The 16449-nt window shown below is 40.5% G+C and overlaps 1 protein-coding gene across 3 annotated transcripts in view; it reads left to right on the plus strand.

Moving 5' to 3' along the window:
• Positions 1-16449, plus strand: part of PARG (poly(ADP-ribose) glycohydrolase) — a 125595-nt gene that overhangs the window by 24670 nt on the left and 84476 nt on the right. The gene's annotated exons all lie outside the window — the stretch shown is intronic.

Raw genomic sequence — 16449 nt, forward strand, 5'->3', positions numbered from 1 at the left:
TATAAGAAGGTTTGAGAACAATAGCCAAAATTCTGCCATATTAACATAATTATTATCTTAATTTTCTGTTATGCATATTTGAGGTAGATATAAAAAGAAGTTAACATTGAATTTTGTTTTATTCTGATGTTTTCTATTGCGTTGTAATACCATTTTCAGTGGATGCATTGTATTCCATGCCTAGATTTTGTGTATTCAGTGATTTACATCCAGACTTTTAGACTGGACTCAGTCTTACCTGTACTGGATTATGCTATGGTAACATCTGTGTGTTTCCCATACTTGAAACTGTTTCTTTATGTGATTTCTAGAAATTTGGTGTCTAGGTCAAAGGGCACAGACTTTGATGGCTCTGTACGTACACTGGGAAATCATGTTCTGCAGGGAATTATAGCCATGAACTGTTCCTCCAGTGATGAAAGCATTACCACTTACATAGGACCAGTAGCACAGTGGGCATCATGTTTATTTAACCATTTAATTCACAGAACGCTCTGTCACCACAGGGCTCATTGGCACTGCCCTTTAATAGCCACCCTTGTTCCTTCTTCACTCCTGGCAACCACTCATCTGTTCTCCATTTTCATAATTTTTTTTAATTTCAAAGGGATTGTGGTATATAACTTTTCGAATTGTCTTTCCTCACTTCACATAATTCCCTTGCGGTCCATTCAAATGTGTCAATTTTTTTCCATTTTTATTGCTGAGTAGTATTCTATGTTTGAAATAGCTCATAATTTGTTTTAATGATAGTGTCATTTAAGAACATTTGGGTTATTTCCAGTTTGGGGTTCTTTTAACAGAGCTATGAACTTCCAGGTTTTTGCAGGTTTGCTGAGTTTGATTAGTATATTTTTACTTTTTTTTTTTTTTTAAGATTTGTTTATTTGAAAGGCAAAGTTACAGAGAGAAAGACAGCCAGACAGAGACATCTCCTATCCACCAGTTCAGCCACCAATTAGCTGCAATGGCTGGGGCTGGGCCAGGCTGAAGCCAGAAGCCTGGAACTCCAACCACGTGGGTGGCAGGTGCCCAAGTTTTTGGGCCATTTTCTGCTGCTTTCCTAGGAGCATCAGTGGGGAGCTGGATCAGGAGTAGAGCACGATGTGGTGCAGTATGTTAATCCTCCACCTGCAGTGCCAGCATCCCATATGGGCACGTGTTCAAGTCCTGGCTGCTCCACTTCTGATCCAGCTCTCTGCTATGGCCTGGGAAAGCAGTAGAAGATGGCCCAAGTCCTTGGGCCGCTGCACCTGTGTGGGAGACCCAGAAGAAGCTCCTGGCTCCTGGCTTTGGACTGACTCAGCTCCGGCCATTTGGAGAGTGAACCAGTGGATGGAAGATCATTCTGTCTGTCTCTTCCTTTCACTGTAACTCCACCTCTCAAATAAGTAAATAAAAATCTTTAAAAAAAAATAAAGGAAGTAGAGCAGCTGGGACTCAAACCTGCAACATGGGATGCCAGTGTCACAGCAGCATCTTAACCTTACTTTTAAAAGAAACTGCCAAACTGTCAGACGAACTGTACCAAACATGGCAATATATTGTTTTGTATAAAGATTTATTTTGGGGACTGGTCTGTGGTGTAGCAGGTAAAGCTGCCGCCTCTGACATTGGCATCTTCTATGGGTGCCCGTTCAAGTCCCAGCTGCTCCACTTCTGATCTAGTTCCCTGCTAATGCATCTTGGGAAAGCAGTGGAGGACAGCCCAAGTTCTTGGGCCCTAGCACCCACATGGGAGACCAAGAAGAAGCTCCTGACTCCTGGCTTTGGCCTGGTTCAGTTCTACCTGTTGCAGCTGTTTGGGGGAGTGAACCAGCAGATGGAAGCTCTGTCTCTCCCTCTCTGTACTCTGCCTTTCCAATAAAAAATAAATCTTGAAAAAAAATTTATCTTGAAAATCAGAGTTCAAGACAGAGAGATCTTCATCTGCTGGTTCACTCCCCAGATAGCCACACGGCCAGCACTGGGCCAGGCCAGAGCCAGGAGCTTCATCCTGGTCTCCCACATGGGTGGCAGGAGCCTAAACACCTGGGCCATCTTATGTTGCTTTTCCTAGGCCATTAGCAGGGAGCTGGGTTAGAAGTGGAACAGCTGGGACTTAAACAGGCATCTATATGGGGTGCAGGATATGGCTTTAACCCACTATGCCACAACACCAGCCCTGCCAATATCCTTTTGGTAGGTTAACTTTCCTTACCAAAAAAGATACTTTTATGCACATCTTTGTTTTGTTTTGTTTTGTTTTGTTTTTCTTTTTTCTTTTTTTGAGATTTATTTATTTGAAAGAGTTGCAGTGAGAGAGACCTAACATCCACTGGGAGCTTCATCTGAGTCTCCCACATGGGTGGAAAGGCCCAAGCAGTTGGGCCATCTTCCACTGCTTTTCACAGGCCTTTAGGAGGGAGCTGGATTGGAAATGGAATGGCCAGGACACCAACTGGCGCCCACATGGAATGCGGATGTCGCATGGGGCAGTCTTACCTACTATATCACAGCACTAGCCCCATGTACAATCTCTTTTTAAAATTTTTTACAACTTGATTCTTCTGCTCTTGTAATGTTATTTTGAGCCATCCAAATTATTTGTGCTTCATTTAGTCATAATATTAACAATGTAATTTTTGAAATGGACAGCTGGGACAGAAATCAGAAAAATGCTAGTTTCTATTAATTCAGACTGTTACTTCTAGATAATAATCTTCTGACCTTGGTAACCCTGCAAACCCATATGGCTATCTGATGTGTTGAAATCAATTCCATAAATATTTACGGATCACTTGCTGTATGTAAGTTACAGTGCCACATACCTTGTGATTGGGAGGTGGATTTGCTCAGCCAAAGTGACATGTTTTCTTTCTGGCAGGGAAATCTAACCTGATCAGTGTTCTTCTCAGAGTTGCATGTGGTCATGATTTGGTTTCCCTCTCCACACATCCTTTCTGTCTGCCTGCTGCCCGTTTTGTCTGTAATAAGAGACAGATACGCCCCCTCCCTCTGCTTTTCTGTTGAGATTCTCTCTTCTGATGCACATTTTCCTTTTTCTGTCACCACAGTAACTTTTCCTTAGTTTTCCGTGGTCAAGATAAAGTAATTTTCTAGCAGCTGTTGTGATACCAGTGTGAGATACGAGAATGCTCTTATTTAAGTGGTGTTATTTCTCAGAATCTGCAAAATAATTTTAATAATAAAATGCAGGATTCATCATGTAAATTGTACATTTAACTTGCTGTAGAGTTTTGGGATCATCTTTCTCTCGAGTATATCCTCTGAATACTACGTTTTTCACAGACCTAATGAAAATTGTTCAGTTACTCAAAGGAAAGCAATAAAAAGGAAATAATATTCATTGAGATTGTATGTATGTCAAAAGGAATATTTTACTATATTTAAACCTCATATTAAATTTAGAGATGAAAATATAATTAGATTTAGAGAGAGTAAGCAATGTTTTTCAACATTTTGTATGTAAAATCTAGATAGAAGTCTAGATTTGAGTTCAGTTCAGTTCCTGCACAAACAGGTGACCAATGATTATTTGTGGGTACATAAAGGAGTATTAGACTCCAATGCCTATGACCTTTTCAATGTGTCCGTTTCCCTGTATATAAGGCTGTACCACAAAAACTTACAAAATTGATTGACAGACTTATCATAAGAAACCAGAGGACATGCCATGTCCATGAAAGATTACAGTAATTAGAGTAGATGTGCTTTCATACAGCCTCGTGGTCTGCAGAAGAGCAGATGGCTGTTATTTTGGTCATTGGACGTGTGTTGTACAGGACACAATGCTTGGGTGGTTAGGAGTGTAAAGGAGAAATAGTTAAAGGAAATTAATTCTTTAAGTAGCAGTTTTTAAAAAAGGATTTACTTATTTGAAAAGCAGAGTGACAGAGAAATAGGTGGAAAGAGATATCTTCCATCTGCTGATTCACTCCCCCAGAATTTTTGAAATAGCCAGGACTGTGCCAGACTGAAACCAGGAACTCCATGCACATTTCTCACATGGGTGGCAGGAACCCAAATACTTTGGACCACCATCTGCCTCTCAGGAACCTGGATTGGAAGTACCAAATAGTTGGAAATCAAACTAGGCACTTCCCATATGGGATATAGGCATCCCAAGTAGTAGCTTGACCCACTGCACCACAAAATCCACCCCCTAAACAGCTGTTGAATGTGCTGGCTTCTTGGATTTGCATAATATTTTCAAAGTTCGCATGTATAGAACCATGTATGAATTTACCTTTTTAATGCTGAATAATAATGCTCCAGTGTTTGCATATACCTCATTTATCCATTCATCAGTTGATGGACATTTGGATTGTTCTACTTTTTAGCTATTATCAGTAATGCTGCGGTGAACATTTGTGAATAGTTTTTTGTGTGGTCATTTGTGTTCATTTCTCTTAAGTATGTACCTAGAAATAGAATTGCTGAGTTATATGGTAACTCTTTAATATCTTAGGGGACTGCCAAACTGTTTTCCAAAGTGGCTATATCAGTTTTTAATTCCTCCATCATTGTACCGGGATTCCAGTTTCTTCACATATTCATCAATATTTATGTGTGTCCTTTTTATTTTGGTCAGTATGTAATAATATCTCATTGTAGTTCTAGTTCCTCTTCTATTATGACTGATATTGATTATCTTTTCATGAGTTTATTGGCCATTTGGATGTCTTTGGAGAAGTACATATTCAAATCTTTTGCATTTTTTTGTTATTGGGTTGTAAACAATTATATTACAGATGCAATTTCTTATCAGACATTTATATGTCTGATAAGGATAATGTATATATATATATATACATATATACATACACACACCCCTATATATGATATTTTTTCCTATTGTATGGTTTTTTAAATTTTCTTAATGATGTCCTTTTAAGCAAAAAAGTTTTTAATTTCAATAAAGTCTAATTTATCTACATTTTTTGTTACTTCTAGTTTGGTGCAAATGTAGGAAATTAATCCAGGGTCATAAAGATTACTCCTATATTCTAAGAATTTTATAGATTTAGCTTTTTTTTTTTTTTTATTTGACAGAGTTACAGACAGAGAGAGAGAGATAGAGAGAAAGGTCTTCCCTCCGTTGGCCCACTCCCCAAATGGCCGCCATGGCCGGCGCTGTGCCGATCAGGAGCCAGGTGCCTCTTCCTGGTCTCCCATGTGGGCACAGGGGCCCAAGCACTCGGGCCATCCTCCAGTGCCTTCCCGGGCCACGGCAGAGAGCTGGACTGGAAGAAGGGTAACTGGGACTAGAACCTGGTACCCATATGGGATGCCGGTGCTGCAGGTGGAGGACCAACCAAGTGAGCCACAGTGCCAGTCCCGGATTTAGCTCTTATACTTATGTCTGTTACCTATTTTGCATTAATTTTTGTATATGTGGTGAGTTAGGGGTCCTGTTTTAGTCCATATGAATATCCATTTTTAAACTTTTCTTTTTTGAGATTTATTTATTTATTTGAAAGGCAGAGAGAGAGGAAGAGACAGACAGAAATCTTCCATCTGCTGATTTGCTCCCCAAATAGCTGCCATGGCCGAGGCTGGGCCAGACCAAAGTCAGGAGCCAGGAGCTTCTTGCGGGTCTCCCACATGGGCTCAAGTGCCCAAGCACTTGGGCCATCTTCCACTGCTTTCTCAAGCCATAAGCAGAGAGCTGGATCAGAAGTGGAACATTTGGATCTCGAACCGGCATCCATATGGGATGCTGGTGTTGCATGCAATGGCTTTTACCAGCCATGCCACTTTGCCAGCCCCTTGAAAGTCTTTTTAAAAACATTTATTTATTTAAAAGGCAAGGTGATAGAGAAAGAGGGAGAGATCTTCTGTCTACTTGTTCACACCTCAAATGGCTGCAACAACCAGAGCTGGGCCAAGCTGAAACCAGGAGCCAGGAAGAGCTCTAGCCAGGTCTCCCACATGGGTGTCAGGAATTCAAGTACTTGGGCCATCATCCTCTGTCTCTCAGGTGTGTTAGCAGGAAGCTGGATAGGATGCAGAGGAGTCAGGACTAAAACTGGAAGCCTGATATGAGATGTTGGCATCCCAAGTGACAGCTTAGCCCACTGTACCATAGGACTGCCTTTGAATATCCATTTTGTGTCAGCTTGCATATCTAGAGTGAGGTAGGGATCCAGTTTCATTGTTTTGCATGTAGATATCCAGTTCTCCCAGCACCGTGTGTTGAATTGTTTTGGCACCCTTTTCAAAAACCAATTTATTATAAGCATGAAGTTTAATTGTAGTCTCTCAGTTGTATTCTGTTGACCTGAATTTTTAGTGTTATGCTAGTACCACACGGTTTTGATTATTGTAGTAGTAGTAAGTTTCAGAATCAAGAAATGGGAGTCTTCCAACTTGGTTCTTTTTGCAGTTTGCTTCGGCTCTTCAGAAACCTTTACGTTTCAGTGTGAGTCTTAGGATTCGTGAGTCTTAGGATTCATTAGTATCTGCCAAGAAAACTAGCTGTGAAGAGCACTGTCTACAATCGTGTTAGTGTAATTCTGCATCTCCAGGTAGTACCAGTAAGTTCAGGGTTAGCTTTTTGACCTTTGGTCACAATGGAAGCCTTATCCCTATGAAGGAAATGGGGTATCTCAAAATATCCCTATCCCTGAATCTGAGTATATCTCATTCTTACAGGGATGTAATTTCTGATGCAATGAAAACTTGACCAAGCTGATATAATCTCTTTTTTTCACTTATCATAACACGAAATTTGATTTTATAATTTTCTGGGCTTAAATTGGACAGAGAGGTTAATTTAGGTAAGAAGTAAGACTGAATTTGATTCCTGACCGGTAGTAAAACATGCCTCTGTCACTGTGCCATGAGGTAAAGTTGTCCTTTTCCCCCCTCTTCCTAATCAGAGTACTCAGACACGACCTTGTTTCCCCTTTGTCTGGTGGCCTTGCCCAGAAGACGTCTGAAAGGGTAACATATAGCAAGTTTTGGTGTATTTAGCATAGGTCATAAATATTGGGTGATCGCCAAGGTGCTGATGGTGGATTTACAGTTCTTTAGAGAGAGGAGGTGTTGCGTTTTGGGCCTGATTTTTATTTACTTCATAAAGATGCAAGGGATTGAAGGAGTCCTGGAAACTATACCAAGTATTTCTTATTTTCTTCTTCAAATCTTTGTTCATAATTCTTATAGTTACAACTTGACGTAATAGTATATTTTAAATACTTTATGCTATATTAGATAACCTTTGTTATGGCTTTATAATTTGTAGCCTGGATGGTTATATAATATGCCATCTAATTGATAAATCATTTGCTTAGCCTTCCAGTGTTTGAGATTTTAAATAATCTGTATAACGCATATCCAGGGATTCAAAGGTGTTTTTCCCTGTGACTGTTTCCTTGTTAATATCTGTTATTGTCGGTGTACTTAACAGATGTTGATATTCAAAACAGTTGCATGTTTTCTATCAGTCATAGCTCCAAAGACTAATATGTAACTCTGCCAAGTCGGGAGCCATCGGGGACCTCGTTGCTTAGGCTTGCAGTGATGTTTTTGGGAAGCAGCGAGTGTCACACAGGTATGGGTAGGATTGATGCAGGAGGATAAGATCTTCAGTGCAGGAGAAACAGTTGTTTGGCTAGGCTTTACATTATAAATGAATTACATTTACTTTGTGTTATCTGTGTCTGCAGTCTGGATTAGGAGTGGTTTGTTTGTTTGTTTTTTTAATAAAAGATTTATAAACTTTATTAATAGAATTTGAGAATTCTTTCCTAAAATGACACATTGAACTCGAGTAGCATGCTTTGCTAAAGAAAAACAGAGTTCAAATTTAACATCATTGTCAAAATTAATTTGCAGTTCACTTTTTTTTTGAGGCTGTTGATATTTATTTCCTTAAAGCCCTTTGTTGGTTAATTCTGTGAATAATGGATTTTGTAACCCAAACTACCTTAGAACAATAGGATAAGTTAATAGCAACAGTCACTTGATGTAATTCCATATTGCTGGTATCTAGTACAAAAGCAAGGGACCCAGAATCCTTCTAAACCTGCTCTGTGTGTATCCCCTATTGGAGTAGAAGTGGAGAATACTGCTGCTTTGACTTTTTAGTCAAAACCCTGCAAAGATCACAAGGTCAATCTGTGAATTTATACTTCATAGTCATGTTTTTGGGTGCTACTGAATTGAACTGGCCATTTAGTGTTTTCTGCTTCTTGAGTGCTAATATTGGTCTTCCTCACTGCCAGCTGTGAAAAGTGCTAGGAACAAATAATCTGTGTTTTATGGCCCTCCAGTGTGGTGTTCCACAAAATTAAATTCAAGCCCTTCAATAATTTATGTTCTAAATGAATCCATATACTTACTCCAGGCGTTTTTCACAGGGAAGTTTAACAGAATGTCCTGCACATGTGTTAGAAAAGGTTCTCTATTTAATACATTTTAGAGGAATTTTAAATACCTTGATTTCCTAATGCCCGTGGCACTATTTTAGTTCATTGTTAATGAATTAGGCTGTGAAATGTACAGAGTACGCTGAAGCCACAGGGACTGAGGAGGGGCGCAGGAGGGCTGTGTGGGCCTGGTTTCTGCGGTCTGTACGGCACTGGCTTCTGTTTCTGGACTTGGATGCTCATCAGAACCAGGCTGTTGCTCCACAGTTACTGCCCCACAGTTACTCATTCGACTGCACATCCACGTTTTATGGACTTTTTGAATATAAATTGTGCAATAAGTGTAAAGCATTAAATTATTTAGAGCTTTAAATGCGAAAATAGCTTTGTATAGCACACTTGAGGAAGTAGATTAGATGTGGAAAGGAAACCTGAGGATTTTAGTATTTCATCTTGCTTTCTGTGTTTAACTTTATTTGTAGGCTCTCTTTTTCTATGACTAGTGCATAAATCTATTAGTAATGAATTTGCATTCTTGTTTATGTGCTACTTAATTTTAAAAGGTAAGTGGAGGTCATACTGAGTTTTGAAGAATTTGTATTATGTTAAGAAAATTATTATGCCTGGGTCATCTTTTTCTTCAGAGTTATGCATTACATTTTATAAATAGGCCCAGCGTAATTCATTGTCCCCCAAATTGAGGCATGTACTATATTACACCTGTATTTAACTAGCATAATATTTTTTGAACTGATGTGACCATGAAAAACTTCAGAAATTAAAAAGTATTGGCAGTACATCATTTGAAACAGCACACACAAAAAATAAACTTCTATTAAAATAGATTACTGAAAAAGTTATATTACATATGAATGGCCAAAAGAAATTAAGCTTTAATTCGCATGGTATTTATGTTATGAAAAGTTAAAATATAGTAAGTTGGAGTTACTAGACTAATCATAGCATAACTCAGTGTCATTCAGTAGCAGAAAACACAGTGGCTGTGTGCGGTGCTCCACTGGAGTGAGAAACACAGGTGGGGTGTTTTATGGCTTCCATGGCCTGCCAGGGTGTGGCATAGTGTTCTAGGTAGCTCTTCTCATAACAATTAAAACCATATGAATTATACTTAGTAGTTTTTATATATTGAAAATTTTAGTACAAAATTATTTCTCTTTTTTTTCTCCCTCTCTATCCGTCACCACCCTGGAATTTCTGTAAACATTTTGCTGAATGTTAGTGTTCTTTAAAATAGTTTGGGAAGGGGCTGGTGCTGTGGCATAGCAGGTAAAGCCACCACCTGCAGTTCTGGCATCCCATCTGAGCGCTGGTTCAAGTCCCGGCTGTTCCACTTCCGATCCAGCTTTCTGCTGTGGCCTGGGAAAGCAGTGGAAGATGGCCCAGGTCCTTAGGCCTCTGCACTCACAAGGGAGACTTGGAAGAAGCTCCTGGCTCCTGGCTTCAGGTTTGGCCCAGCTCCAGCAGTTGCTGCCATTTGGGGAGTGAACCAGTGGTTAGAAGATGTCTCTCTCTCTCTCTCTCTCTCTCTCTGCCTCTGCCTCTGCCTCTGCCTCTGCCTCTCTGTAACTTTGCCTTTCAAATAAATTTTAAAATATTAAAAAATAAAATAAAATAGTTTGGGAAAAACTGACCTAAAGCAGTGGCCTCTGTAACTACTGTTTCAAAGTAGAACAGATCTCTTTATCTAATAACCAGTAAAGAATGTGACCTTAAAACCTTTTGGATTTTTGATAATAAAGAAGTAAGCTTCCTAATGTATATAAAACGCATTATTCCTTAGCCTCTAATTTAGGACTCTTCATAGATAATCCATTTTCTGGATCTTTCTTCAAAGCTTAAAAAAATTCAAAGTGTCCTTGTTAGAATTGTGGTAAAGAGCCTGTAGCAAATTCCTAATCAAATGAAAGCAGCCTTGAATGTTTCACAAGACTACAACTAATGTCTTTATCTCTCTAGCTTTCGAACCTCTGATTTGGAGTTCAGTGGAAATTTAACCTTTTTGGACTTCTTCCCTTGGTGACTCACAGTCTCTGGAATCAATAAGGTCTGCATTACTTTACAGCTCAACTTAATCTAATTCATGAGAACTGTAGGAGCCAAAAGGGAGCTAATCAGAGTCACTTCATTGTTAAAGCAGATGAATTGTGACTTGTAGATTTGTATGAAATACGTGAAATTTCCCCCAGTTTGATTAATATTTTCTTTTAGATTGGGGTATGTGTTGAGGGCCTCATATTCATGATTTGTCTTAAATAGTGCATTTCCCGTAGGTCGAATTCCTTACAGTTGGAAGAGGCACTTTGCTTTGATATATTTGCTGAGTTATTTTGGAAGATCAGCTGTAATTGAGCCCTCATGCGTTAGTGTCACTGATGAAATTACTTGTTTTGTGTTTGTGAAGCACTGTCTGGATCAGATAGGTTTACCAGTACGTGGAGGACAAGGAGCTTAGAAGTTACTGATTCTCAAAAGTGGACATCCATTCAATAGACGTCATCCTGGATTCTAATAATGAAGTAAAGCCAGTACGTTACGGACCTATAACGCCAGCCTTTTATTTACTCACTTGATGCAAATAGCAATAGAAACTAGTCCTTTGAAATGTTTGCTTTCACTATCCAGAAATCTCCATTAGAACGGTGGCGATAATTCCATATTTAATCTCTCCCATAATTCATCTCTCTATCACTAGCCTTGGGGTGCTCGTGTTTTTTATTAGGAAGGGGTATATTTTATTTTTACAGTTTGACATGATACCTTGATTTATAATTCCTGCTAAGTTAATTTACATTTATTGTTTTTATGTTCCTGCTCATGAAAAATAAATTCCATTCCTTTTGAATAAACCCCATATACCCTTCTTTATGTGTAACATCTCATGTCTTAGCTTGGAAGGACTATTGTAGTATATATCATCTGAAGATTAAAATAATAAATAAATACAGAATGTTAGATCTGTTTTTCAGATTTACATACTGTTTGAATGTATAATCTTTGCAAATGAGCAACAAACTTGATTGTGAAGAGTAAGCAAGCCCATCTGCCTCTTCTTTAGGAAGAAACATGGTTGGCCAAGAACCGAGCCAGTGGTCTTTCTCTTGATGTTAGGACTGGTGCTCGTAGGAAAAAGTACTTAACACTGAGTTACTGCCCCACTGCTGACAGGCAATGAACTGCTTAAGGCTGTCAGACTCTCAGCAGGCTGCACCATTATTATTTACAGTGTTGGGAGTTAGTCAGCTGAGTGACAGTGGGTACCTTGTCACCACAGATGTTCTTTATTTACATGGAAAGCACTATAAAAAGACATTTTCTTTTTTTTAAAAAAAAGACTTTTTTATTTATTTGAAAGAGTTAAACAGAGAGGAGGAGAGGCAGAGAAAGAGAGAGGTCTTCCATCTGCTGGTTTACTCCCCAAATGACCACAACAGGCAGAGCTAAGCCAATCTGAAGGCAGGAGCCAGGAGCTTCTACCGGGTCTGCCACGTGAGTGCTGGGGCCCAAGGACTTAGGCCATCTTGTACTGTTTTCCCAAGCCACAGCAGAGAGCTGGATCGGAAGTGGAGCAGCCAGTACTCGAACTGGCGCCCACATGGGATGTCGGCACTGTAGGCGGTGGCTTTACCTGCTCTGCCACAGCCCCAGCCCCATAAAAAGACATTTTCTCCAAAAGAACCATTTCCAGCATGGAGAGAGAAGGACTATTTTCAAATGAACTCCAAAGTGATATATGTGTATTTAGGTAATCCTTGCTTTGGTCTAATCTGCTTCAGCTTTGGGAAGCCCAGCTCTGAGGTAAATAAGTAGGATTTTCACTGGGAGAGGAGTGTTGAAAGTGCTTACTGTCGGCCGGCGCCGCCACTCAATAGGCTAATCCTTCGCCTGCGGCACCGGCACACCGGGTTCTAGTCCCGGTTGGGGCGCCGGATTCTGTCCCTGTTGCCCCTCTTCTAGTCCAGCTCTCTGCTGTGGTCCAGGAGTGCAGTGGAGGATGGCCCAAGTGCTTGGGCCCTGCACCCGCATGGGAGACCAGGAGAAGCTCCTGGCTTTGGATCAGCGCGGTGCGCCAGCCGCAGCGGCCATTGGAGGGTGAACCAACTGTAAAGGAAGACCTTTCTCTCTGTCTCTCTCTCACTGTCCATTCTGCCTGTCAAAAAAAGAAAAAGAAAAAAAGAAAGTGCTTACTGTCACTGCCCTCTGGGTAAAGTAGCCACATACACACCCTCCTTCCTGAGAGCAGAGTTCCATCTCCCTTTATAATCCTTCCCTTCTTCTGTGCCTACTGCTTAAGTCTCAAACCGTTGCAGCTTCAGTTCTCTCAGAAACTATATCAGACTTCGCCCTGTTTCCTCTAAGATAACCACTTCTGCAAGATTCCCCTTGTGGGTATCTCCTCTGTGTTTTCTGGAACATTTTATTTGGTTATCGGCAATGGTGTTAATTATTGAGACTGTGTACCATGTACAGTATAAGCAGGATGCTTTGTCTCATCTCATTCTCAAAGTCACCCTATTAGGTAGATACTATTAATATTTCCCTTATAAAAATGAATTACTAAAAATCAAGGCTTGGAGAGTTTAGCTAACTAAATGGCATGTCATGTTTTATTTGTGGATTGTCATGTTGAGTTGTCGCAGTTGGTCTTTGACATAACACCTAGGAAAGAAACTAGATGGTTTAAATGTACTGCCTAGACATTAGGTCAGTGGGACATGGTTAGGGAAACCATTTAAGGCTAGTGAGACCCCATAAGTTCAAAGATTATAATTATAAAAGTAGAAAGAAAAGCAGCTTAGAAACATCCTCTAGAGGGGCAGGCATTAGGTGCCTAAGGACATGGGCCACTAAGGCCATCTTTTTCTAGAGTATTTTTCTTTCTTTTTTTTTTTTTTTTTCTTGAGTCTTGAATTTTCTTGGAAACCAGACAGAGACAGAGATCTTCCATTCTCTGGTTCACGTCCCAAGTGCTTGCAACCACTACAGCTGAGCCAGGCTGGAGCCAGGAATCAGGAACTCAGTTTGGGTGTCCCACGTGGTTGCAGGGACTCAAGTACTTCGGCCATTGCCACTGGGCCAGGCTGAAGCCAAGAACTTCATCCAGGTCTCCCAGGTAGGTGGCAGGGGTCCAAGTACTTGGGCCATCTTCCTCTGCTTACCAGGTGTCTTCGGAAGCTGGATTGGAGGCAGAGCAGCCAAGACCGACCAAAACATGAAGTCTTTCAGTTCTTTCATGTTAAAGATTTCAGTGTCCTTTATTCTTAAAGGAAGAGCTCCCCTTATTCCACGCATCAGACAGCCAGTTCAGAAGAGAATTGTACGTTAGAATACGTGTCACTGTGTCATTTCTGGCCTCATCCCTCTTCCCTGATGTCTGCTTAACACCTGCTTGAGCTTTAGTGTTCACCGTGGTGGTCACTTCAGTAATTGACTTTAAAAAAACAAAAAGACTTTTTTCATTAGATTTTTTTTTTTTTTTTAGAAGACATTTCCTCTTCATTGTCCGCTCGACACATGCCCAACCTTCACCCCCGCCCCCCACCAGAGTGCTGCATTTGTTAAAACTGGGGAGCTTACATGGACACATCATTATCCCCTGACCTCCTGTGATTGGCTTCGTCATCATCCTCTATGCTCTTCCTTGCAGAGGCTGTGATTTGGTTTTGTTATATCCCTCAGCACTTACTATAGTGCCAAGAACTTAAAATCCCCTGAATGCTGGTGACCCTTAAGTCTTTAGCTCTTTCTCTCTGCCACCTCTAATTCTTTATTGAATTTTTCCACCTGGATTTCCCGTCAGTCCCTAAAACTAGCCCTGTGACCATTCTTACTCCACACTCTGTGTCTGCATGGTTCCACCAAGTATCCATTCATTCACTCAAGCTGGAATTTGTTCCTCTTAGCCATCTTATCCTGTGTCAGCCCCTTCTTCCTGCTAATCCACCAGTCCTTCTTCTCACAGTGAGGTACTCAACATTTGAGTCTTTCCTCCGTTTCTAGTACACTTGTCTCATCCATACCATCATTATGACTCAGCCTGTGCATTATAGCAGTCATCCAGTTGAACCCTGTGTAAGGGTCACTTACTTCAAACCCATCCTTCATGCCACTCACACGCAGTGCACTCTCTGGAACATATATCTTAGAACCTTCTGTGCCACCTCATCTATTCTCAGCTCTAGTGGGTGATATTTATGGCATTCCGTGACCTTCGTTCTGCCCATCTCTCCAGCATCATTTTTTTTTGAATATTTTATTTTTATTTTTTACTTGAGAGTCAGAGTTACACATAGAAAGGAGAGAGAGAGGGAGAGAGAGGTCTTTCTTTTTTATTTTTTTATTTTTGACAGGCAGAGTGGACAGTGAGAGACAGAGAGAAAGTTCTTCCTTTACCGTTGGTTCACCCTCCAATGGCCGCTGCGGCCGGTGCACCGCGCTGATCCAAAGCTGGGAGCCAGGTGCTTCCTCCTGGTCTCCCATGTGGGTGCAGAGCCCAAGGACTTGGGCCATCCTCCACTGCCCTCCTGGGCCGCAGCAGAGAGCTCTCCAGCATCATTTTATGCCCCTTTTTTTGCTCTAAACCTGATGGTCTAATGACTCTGAATTGCTTGTGATATTACCTCACGTCGTTTACTCGCTCTTAATTCATCCTTCAAACTTCAGGTCAATCTTGGTTTCATCCTGGATACCCTTTTCTGCTTTCATGGCCTCTATTAAAAACTCCTCTATGGGAATCTGGAAAACATCATACTTAGTGAAATAAGCCAGTTGCAGAGGGACAAATATCATATGTTCTCCCTGATCTGTGACAACTAACTGAGCACCTAAAAGGAATCCTGTGAAAGTGAAATTGACACTATGAGAAGCAATGACTTGATCAGCCCTTGTACTGACTGTCGAGGAACAGCTTATTATTTTATTCTTTTAAGTATTTTCTTTTTCTATTTAACACCATTGGTTGAACTCTTTATTTAACACAGAATTATTCTTAGGTGTTTAAATCCAGTTGAAAATTGATCCCTGTTAAAAAATAAGAGTGGGAATAAGAGAAGCTTTACCTGAGGGTAAAGCTTAAAACTTGCCATGGGACTCCAAATCCCATTAAGTTGGCAGGTACCAATGCCATCTTACTAGTTAAAGGGATCAGTTTAAGTGCATAACTGATCATAAAGATAGGAATAAGTGTCAAAGGGATCATATAAATAAGACCAAGTGTCTGCTAATAATAATAGATAAGAGGGAGAGAATGATCCAACATGGGAAGCAGGCCACACAGCATACTCATAGAATGACAAATGCCCTCCATAGCACTCTGGCCTCAGAATCAGCCTTTAAGGCATTTGGATCTTGCTGAAAAGCCCATGAGAGCATTTCATGTATGGAAAGCCACAGCACTGTGGCAAAAAATGACCTTAATGAAAGATCTCTGTGAGATCCCAGTAGAAAAAGGGGGCCATCAAAGAAGAGGGTACCTTTCTCTGAAGGGAGGAGAGAACTTCCACTTTGATTATGGCCCTGTCTAAATACTGACAGAGTTTGTGGACTCAAAAGGCTACCATAGCCTAGGCAGCTCATGTCAAGAGCCTCAGGTGATCACTGACATAATACATAAAAGTGTCAATTGTTAAATCAACAACAGGAGTCACTGTGCACTTACTCCCCATGTAGTACCTTTGTCCTTAATGTGTTGTACTATGAGAATTAACGGTAAAACTTCAAACAGCACTTTATACTTTGTGTGTCTGTGTGGCTGCACTGTTGAAATTTTTACTTAGTATAGAGTTGCTCTTCTGTATATAAAATAATTAAAAATGAATCTTAATGAAGAATGGCATGGGGGAGGGGGTAGGAGATGGGATAGTTTGCCGGTGGAAGGGTGGTTATGGTTAAGAACCGCTATAATCCAAAAGCTGTACCTATGAAATTTATATTTATTAAATAAAAGCCTTCTAAAAAAAAACTCCTCTGTGTGCTCACAGTGGTACCTGTGCCCTTGCTTCATGGACATGACCTGTCTACAAAATGTTTGCTTCCTCCATGATGCCGGGCTTCACCA

This window comes from Lepus europaeus, chromosome 17, assembly GCF_033115175.1.
Source record: "Lepus europaeus isolate LE1 chromosome 17, mLepTim1.pri, whole genome shotgun sequence".
Taxonomy (NCBI): domain Eukaryota; kingdom Metazoa; phylum Chordata; class Mammalia; order Lagomorpha; family Leporidae; genus Lepus; species Lepus europaeus.